The sequence below is a fragment of the Martes martes genome (genome assembly GCF_963455335.1).
Source record: "Martes martes genome assembly, chromosome: X".
NCBI lineage: Eukaryota > Metazoa > Chordata > Mammalia > Carnivora > Mustelidae > Martes > Martes martes.
In genome coordinates this window covers 38,861,322-38,872,911 of record NC_137897.1, presented here as the reverse complement: position 1 = coordinate 38,872,911, position 11,590 = coordinate 38,861,322, and the positions used below count along the sequence as shown (strand labels likewise).

The 11,590-nt window shown below is 42.6% G+C and overlaps 1 pseudogene across 1 annotated transcript; it reads left to right on the top strand.

Moving 5' to 3' along the window:
• Positions 1-2,607: 2,607 nt before the first annotated feature.
• LOC308337344 (splicing factor 1-like) lies at positions 2,608-4,242 on the top strand (annotated as a pseudogene). The gene has a single exon. The product of its transcript is annotated as a splicing factor 1-like (transcript).
• Positions 4,243-11,590: the final 7,348 nt, after the last annotated feature.

The following is an 11,590-nucleotide window of genomic DNA, read 5'->3' as shown; positions in this document are numbered from 1 at the left end:
TCCATGTTTTGGGGCATGCTTTGAATGTTCCAGCAGGCAATTTTGTGCCTCTGTGCTTCATTTCCTGCTTGTGAAGAGCCTCGGTATTGGAGATCTTTTTTGGGCATAGGCACAGCCCAGCACATTCATGTGGCCTTCTACTTTTTTTTAAAGATTTTATTTATTTATTTATTTGAGAGAGAGAGAGGGAGGGAGGGAGAGAGAGAGAGAGAGAGCATGAGCAGGTGGAGGGGCAGAGGGAGAAGCAGACACCTTGCTGAGCAAGGAGCCTGATGTGGGGCTCCATCCCAGGACCCTGAGGTCATGACCTGAACCGAAGACAGACGCTTCACTGACTGACCCACACAGGGCCCCTCATGTGGTAGTCTTGATTCCTGACAGTATGTCAGAGCTTTTTGAAGCACTTACAGAAATCTTATTCCCCAATTTTTTCTTTTAAAGTTTTTGGTCAGCCTCTTGTTAACACCAACTTGTTATACCATCTCAGGCAGCTGTGATTTTAAATAATTGCCAATGATTGCTTTAACAAATGCCCTGTAGGTAGAGTTGTTTGCACAGAGAAAGTTCTGAGTTAGGTCAAGTAAAGATGAGCTCTAAGAGTGGAGCATTTAAGTGAACTGCCAGACAGGTCAAATAGTGACAATTCTCTGGGGTTGGGTTTTTTAGGGAGTTTTCAAGGCTGTTCTATTCTCGCTCCAGTGAATGCTAAGCTGTTTGGTTTCCCAGCTCCCATAATCGTGATTTCATGGGTTTTCAAGGCTACTGTGGAAATGGGGAGAAGGGGTGGGATTAGGGCAAGTTAAAATGCCACAGTATTTGCTGTTCTTACCAAGATTCAGCTACTTTTCTTGAGTAAACATTCCTAATATTGTTGTAAACCTTTAATTAATTATTTTGAGTCCTGAAAACATTGATCATGATCATTTTATCCAGTGTTCTTGCTTTTATGGGGAATGGATTTTTGGAGATCTATTACAGCATTCTACATGTTGAGGTTGAGCTGCCTCACCTACCTTAAAAAAAAAAGGAAGAAAGAAAAAAGGAAGAAGGAAGGAAGGAAGGGAAGGAAGAGTTCCCCTTAAGTTACCAAAAAAAGAAATACTTCTAATTTTTCTGTCTCCTTGTACCCACATCTTGTGCTTATCAGAAATAAAGGGTATTCTCAGGCACTTTCTACCAACTAATGCTCTTGAAGCCTGGGATTGGACTGGAAGGAGAGAGATCATAAGGTGTGGGTGGCACTGTTCTCCTGGGTCCCATCCTCTATGGAGCTGTAATCGCTTCTTGTGTCATGGTCAATCAGTTACATGTTTACGATAATCCTTTGTTCTACTGTTACACAATGACATACACCATATTCCCATGGATGTTCTCAAGGCCATGGATGTCCACCTTACAGCTCACTGGCTCTCCCATCCAACAAAAGATGTCAGAAAAAAAAATGTAAGTAGGTGTCTTAGTTGGCCTTACCCCAGAATTAGACCCTAAGACAAGGACTAGAGTGCTAATTGTTAATTTGGGAGGAAATCCCTGAAAGTGCTGCTTGGGGACTGGGGATGGAAGACAGGAAAGGAAAGAAGCCAATAAAAAGTGTGTCTTCTTGCAAGTTAACACTGTGGGAAACTGGAAAGCAATCCTATTGTGGGGCTCTAGGAGCCAGTGTAGAAAATACACGTCAGAGTTATCTCAACCAAGGGAATATTTAACTTGTAACTCCTATCCCTCCTTGGTTGAGGGCTGCCTGGGGGACATTAGTTTTTCAGTGCTTTCATTTGGGCCTGCGCAGAGTCCTGAATGTTCTGGAAGCTAGCAAAACACTCTCAGGCAGAAACTCATAGATATTCATAGTAGACAGCTTGAGTGTGGAGAGATGAAGGCCAAGGGCTTTGGGTAAGGCATTAACACTGTCTGCTACAGGACTAATAACATTATTATTGGGATAACTTTGAATATTTGAATATAATAAGTAAACAATATATTTTAGTATTTAAATCTCATCAGTAACAGGTAATTTATGATAATTTCACAGTAGATGGTGAGGCTTACTACTTTTTTAAAAAATATTTATTTATTTGAGAGAGAGAGAGAGAGAGTGCACAAGCAGGGGGAGGAGCAGAAGGAGAGGAAGAAGGACAAGCAGGCTCCCAGCTGAGCAGGGAGCCCCAGCAGAGTTAGATTCCAGAATCCTGAGATCATGACCCGAGCCAAAGGCAGACACTCAACTGACTGAGCCATGAAGACAAGAAGAGGCTTAGTGTTTTATAACAAACGTTTTCAGGGGCAGCTGGGTGGCTCAGTTGTTAAGCCTCTGCCTTCAGCTCAGGTCATGATCTCAGGGTCCTGGAATCAAGCCCCACATCAGGCTCCCTGCTCAGCGGGAAGCCTGTGTCTTCCTCTCCTACTCCTCCTGCTTGTATTCCCTCTCTCGCTGTCAATCTCTTAAAAAAAAAGTTTTCAAAAAATGGACCAAATATGTCTGGCCCAGTCGCCGCTGGGGTGAAGGGATGGTGAGACGATGGGCTCCACGTTCTCCATAGCAATGTAATCAGATCCCCTCCCCCTGGAAGGTTCACAAAGAAGCCACCACCGCCTGGTCTGGGGGTCGCCATGGTGACCAGAGTGCATGCCATGATGCTGCTCAACTTCCCAAGTATGAAGTGGAAGAGGAGCCCCTGGAAACAAGATCCAATGAAACAGAAGATGGTGAATCCAGGATTCCCTACAGTTATCCCCCCTGGACTTATTTGGGAACGATCTGCAACTGCTGGGCACAGGAGACACGGGCATTCCCCTAACCCTCAGGACAGGTCCCCTTTCCCTAAGCCCATCTACAATAGCAAGGGGAAGAGGCTTACTTAACACTCGCAAGTTGCACACCAACCAAATGCCTAAAGATGAGTGGCACAACCTCATCACAGAGATGGTTGCCCTCAACCTTGATTTTAAGCCTCCTGCAGATTACAAACCTCCAACAACATGTGTGAGTGATAAACTAATGATTGTACAAGATGCATATCCAGAAATCAACTTCATGGGGCTGCTGATTGGGCCCAGAGGGGACACCTTGAAGAACACAGAGAAGGAGTATAATACCAAGGTTCTGGTCTGGGGAAAAGGGTCTGTCATAGAAGGGAAAGCTGGGCACCAAGATGACCTGATGTTGTGTGCAGAAGGTGAGCCATTTCCTGCCCTAGTTACCACCGGCTCCATAGAGAATGTGAAGAATGCCATGGAACAGATATGAAACATCCTGAAACAGGGTATTGAGACCCCTGAGGACCGGAATGATCTATGGAAGATGCAGCTTCAGTAGTTGGCTTGCTTGAATAGGACCCTTCAGGAAGACGAGAGCAGGATCAGAAGAATCTGGCAGAGCTCAGAGACCCACAGCACTACGAATACCATAGTGTGGATCAAGTGTGGCTGCACTGCTTCTGACTGCGAATTCCAAAGGCCTGCTGACTCCCAATCAGTTCAGAAGAAAGCATGGATGGTTCAATCTCATGGCTGAACCAGGTGAAGCACCTGTGGGCTCCGCCTCTGGGCCCACCACCGTGCCCCTGGCCAGTGCTCCTGGGCCTGCTGCTCCCACCAACAACCCACCTCCCCTGTCTGCCATGTCTACCACCCAGAGCTGCCCACCCTGAATGATCAATTCTGGTGCTTCAGAGAGTTGGTCCTACCATGGCATGCACCGAGGTGGTCCTAGTGGTCCTGGAGTTGGTCCCCAGTCTCCCACACCTATTGCCCAGCTTGACAAGTGGGCATGCTGGACATCCCATGCAGCATAACCTTAATGGACCCCCACTCCCTTGGACAGAGCTACCACCACCACAGGGCCCCCTCCCGCCTGGGCACCATGGCCCTCCTCCAATGGATTGGTACCTGGGAAGTATACCTGTGGGCTCTGGGGTCTATTGCTCTTATCAAGGAACACTTATGATGCCAACACCTCCAAAGGGCATGATGCCACCACTGCCTCCCAGTGGGCAGCCCCCACCCCCTCCCTCTGGTCCTCTTCTCCCAGGGCAGCAGCAGCAGCAGCAGCCTGCACCACACCCCTTCAGCTCCACTGCAGTATGTCTTCCAGTACCCCCTTGCCATGGCGGCAAAGATCCCTCCCCGCGGTGGCAATGGCCTGAACCATCAGAGTGAGGACTTTCCGAGCCCAAAGTGACCTTTTCAGCTAGACAGTCTCAGCAGCGCCCCTGGTGGACAGGCTGGTTTGGCAAAGCAGCCTGAGTGTGTGGACAGAATCAGAACGTGGGGCCTCCATCCTTATCGTGAAATTTATATTAGTTTTTTGCTTTTTCTTTTGTTATTTCCTTATCTCTTCCTTCCTTCAGACTCCATCCAAGGAGACGGTCTTCCCTGATCTTCTGCTGCAATTAGGTTCCTTTCCTTTTTGTCCATTCCTTGTTCTTCTCTTCCCAAGGAGAAGAGAGAGCAAATGGTTTTAGGCAGAGGTTCAGCCATTAACGTCAAGCCAGTTGTTGAGGAGGGGTTCTTCTGGTTCTCAGATTTTCAGGATTGCAGTGAAAAAAAATTTTCTTTTTTGTAGTGTGAGTATTTTTGTCTCTGCCACCTTTCTAGAATAGTGGGTTAATTTCCAGGTCTGGGGTTGACATCCCTCTTGGTACCCTGGAGTGGTAGGTGGGGCCACTCAAGTCACGTTTGACTTGTCTGCCACCCTAGAGAGTCGTTTCCATGCTTCCTGAGCACCTAAGCTACCTCAGATTCCATTTGCTCCCCTCCTTCCTGGAAGGCTTCCTTTTACATTTTACTTTAATCCCAAACATCTGAATGTTTTGCAGTGTCTAGGGTTTTGAGCCCCTTGTTTTTCATTCTACTTCCTTTTTTCTCCCCTTCTCTATTCATAGAGTGATAATATTGACAATAATATATAATATGCATTCTCTCCACTGGTTTATCTGCAGAAATTTCTCTGGGCTTTTTTTTTTTTAAAGATTTTATTTATTTATTTGACAGACAGAGATCACAAGTAGGCAGAGAGGCAGGCAGAGAGAGAGAGAGAAGGAGGAAGCAGGCTCCCTGCTAAGCAGAGACCCCGATGCGGGGCTTGATCCCAGGACCCTGGGATCATAACCCAAGCCAAAGGCAGAGGCTTTAACCCACTGAGCCACCCAGGTGCCCCTTTATTTATTTTTTTAAAGATTTTATTTATTTATTCATGAGAGATAGAGAGGCAGAGGCAGAGGGGGAAGCAGGCTCCCCACTGAGCAGAAAGCCAGATGCAGGGCTCGATCCCAGGACCCTGAGATCATGACCTGAGCCGAAGGCAGAGGCTTTAACCCACTGAGCCACCCAGGCGCCCCTGGGGTTTTTTCTTTTCTTTCTTTTTTTTTTTTGGCTTATGATTCAACACTATGTTAAAGGAGAGTGTTCCATTGAATACAAGAGCAATGCAGTTAAAAAATTAAAAAAAAATAAGCCACACTGAGCTAGTAATTTTAACAATTATAGCAAGGATGTCGTTGGTCAGCAGGCCTGTACTCTCATAATGAGATTACAATACTCATTATAGCAATTGAATGATAATTGTATTCAATTGTGTCTGTCCACTAACTGGTTCACTGTCTTTACAAACCTTCTCTAGAGATTTTACAGGCCGTCTAGATGGAAATACCCATTGACATCTCTCTCGCTGCTCACACATAGCACGTCCAATCAGATAATTTCCCGGGACCTTCCTTTGGTCATTGCTTTTATCTCAGCTCCAGCATCCCCCTAATAGGTAGCTGCTCTCGGGCTGCTCTCGGCTCCTGGAGCCATTGTGTAGGTCTGAGAATGCCTTCACAGTGCAGGACTAGCAAATTCCCAGAATTGTAGTATTCCAGGAACAGGCCGGGGAACTGCAGGTCCTCTTCCCATATGTGAAAGTCTCCCCAGGGTTCAAATATCTCAGCTCCTAGATGTGTAATCATGTCTGATGCTGAGATAAGCCAACTTAACCTCTCTGCCTCTTCTGAGCCTTTTCCCAGGGAACTTGAACCACCAAGCATTGCTAATCCTCAGTCTAGGCTCTGGGTTTGTGGGACTGAGATATTTGCTGGACTCAAAATGGGAATGTGTCTATAGCTCTCTTGGAATCTCCAAAGACTTTCCTCACGAGGTCAAAACTTACCCACCTGCTTTTAGTAACTTGCTATGGCCTTCTTCCATATGCTTCCCTTTTTGGATAGTCTTTTGTGCTAAATATATCATTACTTCTTTACTGTTTCTGCTGATGCTCTTATTAGATCTTTCTCCATTCCTTCAAGCTTCACATAAACTTTTACTCTGACTTTCCCCCAGTTACTTCTGATAACACTTTCAGTTATATTTCAAGAGCTTAAAGGATGTGAAAATTTTCAGACTATTTCACTTTGATTCACACATCCTCTCCGTTTCCTCCATCTCTGTTTCCTCCATCCTTATCGTCTTTATTAGTTCCTGGTGGGAATCTAGCAATATGGGCCTATGGAAGGGGGTTTAGGAGAAACCAGTTTGGCCTTGGTGGTTGGCTCTAAAGGACATCTAGGTGGCCTGCTGCTGGTTCAGAAGTCAAGCTCTGTGGCATCTAGCTTGTGGGCACAACCCTGAGATATTTCATGTACAATTCTTGTGAGTAGAAGCTCCATGGGTTACCAATCCATCCATGATCCTAAGCACGGTAACACTTAGGCAAGACATGGGGTCTTTGCCAGGAAAACTAGTTCCAGGAGGTGATGGGGAAGAGCATGGATTTGGACATCAATAGATTCAGGTCTGAATCCTGGGTCCAGCCTGTAGTAGTCCTGGTATTTTAGGGACTTGCTAAACCTCAGTTTCTACATCTGTAAGATGGTAATAACAATGGTGCACCTGGCACACTCACTCAGTAGAGCATGTGACTCTTGATCTTGGGTTCTTGGGTTCAGTATCTGTGCTGGGTGTAGAGCTTACTTAATAAGAAATGGAATAACAATAGTATTTACTGTTATTATGGACTTTTTGGACAAGTTACATGAGACCTAGCACCTATGATATGCTCAAAAATGTCAAATGTATGGTGGATAAGACTCCCATCTCAGCTGAGGAATAGGAAGACCAGTCAGGAACAAAGAGGTAGAAGCCATGGCATTTGAACTGTCTCCACACCAAAGTCTCTGGAAACATGGGCATCTGGGTTCAACCAGGCAATGGATCTGGGCATTGAATTCACCCACTACAGTGGGCAAGATGGCTCAGCAAGTCAATAGATCTGGGGCTGTCTCTAGAAGAAAAACATGACTAATTGCTCCTGCTGGAAGGAGGAGGGCTGCACAGAAAGATTCTTCATTCTTGCTTCTTTTTGAATGACTATCTAGAAAATTTCCACCCACTTTCCCTGAACAGGGAAACTGTCCCACATGATCTTGAGTTCCCCTAATCATAGAATTACAGCATTTTAGACTGGAAGGGACCCAGTGCTACTTGCCCTCTGCATCAGCCTGGATACTTACTGCCTTGAAGGTAATCTGTTTTATTTATGGGCAGCTTATACGAATTTTCATTCAATTCAGCAAATCTATTTTATGTGTGTAATATGAGGATAACGGTAATACTGACTTCATAAAATGGAGTGAGGATTAAAAGAAAAGTTCCATGACACAGAGTAAGTCTTTGACAATGTTATTTAGATGCACCACCTGTCCTTAAGTGCTCATAAGTGCTTTCTCAAATGTCGAGAAACACGCCCCCTTCTAACATGCCCGGTCTCCCCTCTGTTGCCATATAAAATAAGTGATCCATCAGACACTTGGGAAGGATTCTCATGTTCTCTGTTTCACATGAAATAGTTCCACTTCTCTCCTTTGTTTCCAATGTGATCTGGCAAGGAACAGTCCTTCCTTGAAGGGAGATACCTGTCTGGCTTCAGGTGTGGTTCATCTGCTATAGATGACTGTAATGCTGGCACATCTCATGTCTTGGACAGAAATGCATTGGTGTCCTCTAAGATTGCATTGAACTTGAACTCAAAATGCCTTCATTTAAAAAAAAATATGTTTAGGGGCACCTGGGTGGTTCAGTGGGTTAAAGCCTCTGCCTTTGGCTTGGGTCATGATCTTGGGCTCCTGGGATTCAGCCCCATATCATGCTCTCTGCTCAGTGGGGAGCCTGCTTCCTCCTCTCTCTCTCTCTCTCTCTGCCTGCCTCTCTGCCTACTTGTGATCTCTATCTGTCAAATAAATAAATAAATAAAAATATGTTTAGAGCAATTTTAGAATTGCAACAAGGTTGAGCGGAAGGTAGCAATTTCCTTTATAACCTATGCCCCCATAGAGCCTCCCACATTATCAACACCCCCCCATCAGAATGGTGCATTTGTCATAACTGATGAGTCCATGATGATACATCATCATCATCCAGAGCCCATGGTCTACATTAGGGTTTGCTCTTGGTGTATATTCTATAGATTTGAACAAGTGTATAATGATGAGATCCACCATTACAGTATAGTATAGTGATTACAGGGTAGTTTCAGTGCCCTGAAAATCCTCTGAGTTCTGCCTATTCACCTTTTCTTCCCCCGAACCCTTGGCAACCACTGATTTTTTTTACTGTTCCCATAGTTTTGCTTTTCCCAGAATGTCATATAGTTGGAATCCTATAATACGTAGCCTCTTCAGATGGGCTTCTTTCACTTAGTATATGCATTTAAGTTTCCTCGTGTCTTTTCATGGCTTGGTAGCTCCTTTATTTTTAGTGGTGAATAATATTCCACTGCTTGCATGTACCAGTTTATCTGTCTCCTATCCTATTGAAGGACGTCTTTGTTGCTTCCAAGTTTTGGCATGAATATTCATGTGCATGTTTTTGTGTGTTTTTACCTCCTTTGGGTGAGTACCCAGAAGCATGATTGCTAGATCATTTGGTAAAAGTATGTTTAGCTTTGTAAGAAACCACCAAGCTGTCTTCCAAAGTGGTTGGACCATTTGCATTCTCAGCAGCAATGAATATGAGTTCCCGTTGTTCCACATCCTTGTCAGCATCGGGTATTGTCAGTGTTCTAGAGTTTGGCCATTCTAATAGCTGTGTAGTGATATCTCATTGTTGTTTTAATTTTTCTTTTCTTTTCTTTTTTTTTAAGATTTTATTTATTTATTTGACAGACAGAGATCACAAGTAGGCAGAGAGGCAGACAAAGAGAGAGGAGGAAGCAGGCCCCCCGCCGAGCAGAGAGCCAGACGCGGGGCTCGATCCCAGGACCCCGACATCATGACCCAAGCCGAAGGCAGAGGCTTCAACCCACTGAGCCACCCAGGCACCCCTAATTTTTATTTTCTTGATGACATATGACACAAAACATCTTTTCATATGCTTAATTACTATCTATATATCTTCTTTGTTGAGCTGTCGGTTAACATCTTTAGCCCAGTTTTTAATTGGGTTGTTTGTGTTCTTACTGTTGAATTTTAAGAGTTCTTTGCATATTTTGGATAACAGTCCTTTATCTGATATGTCTTTTACAAATATCCTTTCCTAGTCTGTGGCTTGTCTTTTCATCCTCTTGACAGTGTTCTTCTCAGAGCAGAAGTGTTATTTTTAATTAAGTCCAGCTTATTAATTATTTCTTTTATGGGTCATGCCTTTGGTGTTGCATCTAAAGGGTTATTGCCAAACTCAGATCATCTAGATTTTTTTCTATGTTATTTTCTAGGGGTTTATCTTGCTACTCTACCATATTGCATTTTACATGTAGGTCTATGATCCATTTTATGTTAATTTTTGTGAAGAGTATAAGATCTGTGCTTAGACTAATTTCTTTTTCATGTGAATATACGGTTGTTTCAGCATCGTTTGTTGAAAAGACTATTTTTGCTCCCTTGACTCGCCTTTGCTCCTTTGTCAAAGACCAGTTGATTATATTTATGTAGGTCTATTTCTGGGCTCTCTATTTTGTTCCTTTGATTTTCTTATCTATTCTTTTGCTAATAACACACTATCTTGTGTAGTGTAGCTGTGTAGTAAGTCTTGAATTTGAGTAGTGTCAGTCTTCCAAATTTGTTTTATCCTTCAATATTGTGTTAGCTCTCCTGGGTCTTTTGCCTCTTCACATAAACTTTAGAATTAGTTTGTTGATTTCCACAAAATAACTTTCTGGGATTTTGATTGTGATTGCATTGAATCAATAGATCAAATTGGGAATAACTAGCATCTTGACAATATTGAATCTTCCTACCCATGAGTATAGAATATTTCTCCATTTACTTATAATATTACTGCATTTACTTCTTTTTTTGATCTCATTTATCAGAGTTCTGTAGTTTTCCTCATATATATCATGTGCATATTTTGTTAGATTTATAACTAAGCATTTCACTTTTTGGAGTATGAATGGAAATGGTACTGTGTTTTTAATTTCAAATTCCACTTGTTACTTGTTGGTATGCAAGAAAGTTATTGACTTTTGAATATTAACCTCCTATCTTGCCACTCTACTGTAGCTGGTTATTAGTTCCAGAGGTTTTTTTTGTTGATTCTTTCAGATTTTCTACATAGATGATCATGTTATCTGTGAACAAAGATCATTTTATTTCTTTTTTCCCAATTTGTTTTTTTAATTTAATTTAATTTTTATTTTTTAGATTTTTTTTTAATTTGACAGACAGAGATCACAAGTAGGCAGAGAGGCAGGCAGAGAGAGAGGAAGAAGCAGACTCTCTGTTGAGCAGAGAGCCTGATGTGGAGCTCAGTTGCAGGACCCCGAGATCATGACCTGAGCCGAAGGCAGAGGCTTAACCCACTGAGCCACCCAGGCACCCACTTTCTTCCCAATTTGTAAACCTTTTATTTCCTTTTGTTTTGTTGCATTAGCTAGGATTTCCAGTATTATGTTGAGACTCCCGTGGTCTTCTAAAATATAAAATGCTACCTACTCTAGGCTAACCCATTCTTTGAATTAAATGTGGGATTTTGCATTCTGGTTAATTCTCATCCTGTCAGTGAAGTCCATCATTAAGCTTTGCCAAATGGTTCTTGACTCTTGCTGCCCTCATCTTTTATGTTAACTATTCCTCCTATCCTTGAGTCATTTGTAAATGCTTAAAGCATATATTTTGTGTTTTCACAAATAATCCAAATAATTTAAATAATTTAATTTAAAACATTTTTGTTTTAAATTTAAGTCCAAATAATTTAAATAATTTAAATTATTCAAATAATTTAAAACATTTTTGAAAGAACTAGAAAGATCAAGTACAGCATCCTGAAGTATGCTAATAGAGAGTGATTATCAGATACAATTTTGCAATGGACCTATCAAATTGACTTGCTATCCTTCCAGTATCTTCCATTGAGATCCATATGGAGAATGGGAGAGTACTTCTGAAACATCTTGCAGAAATCCAGATACACTAGTTCTATGTCATTCTGCCCTGTTGCCTTTGGATTGAGTTCATATCCATTTCTGTGCTCTTTTATGGGATGAGTCTGAATACTCTTGCATTTACAATACTGTATTATTATTTTCCATTTGTTTGTTATCTTCTATCTTTGTATTATGAACTCTTGAGGCCAGGGATTACATTTTATTTACACCTATATATCTAATACCAGGCAACTATAA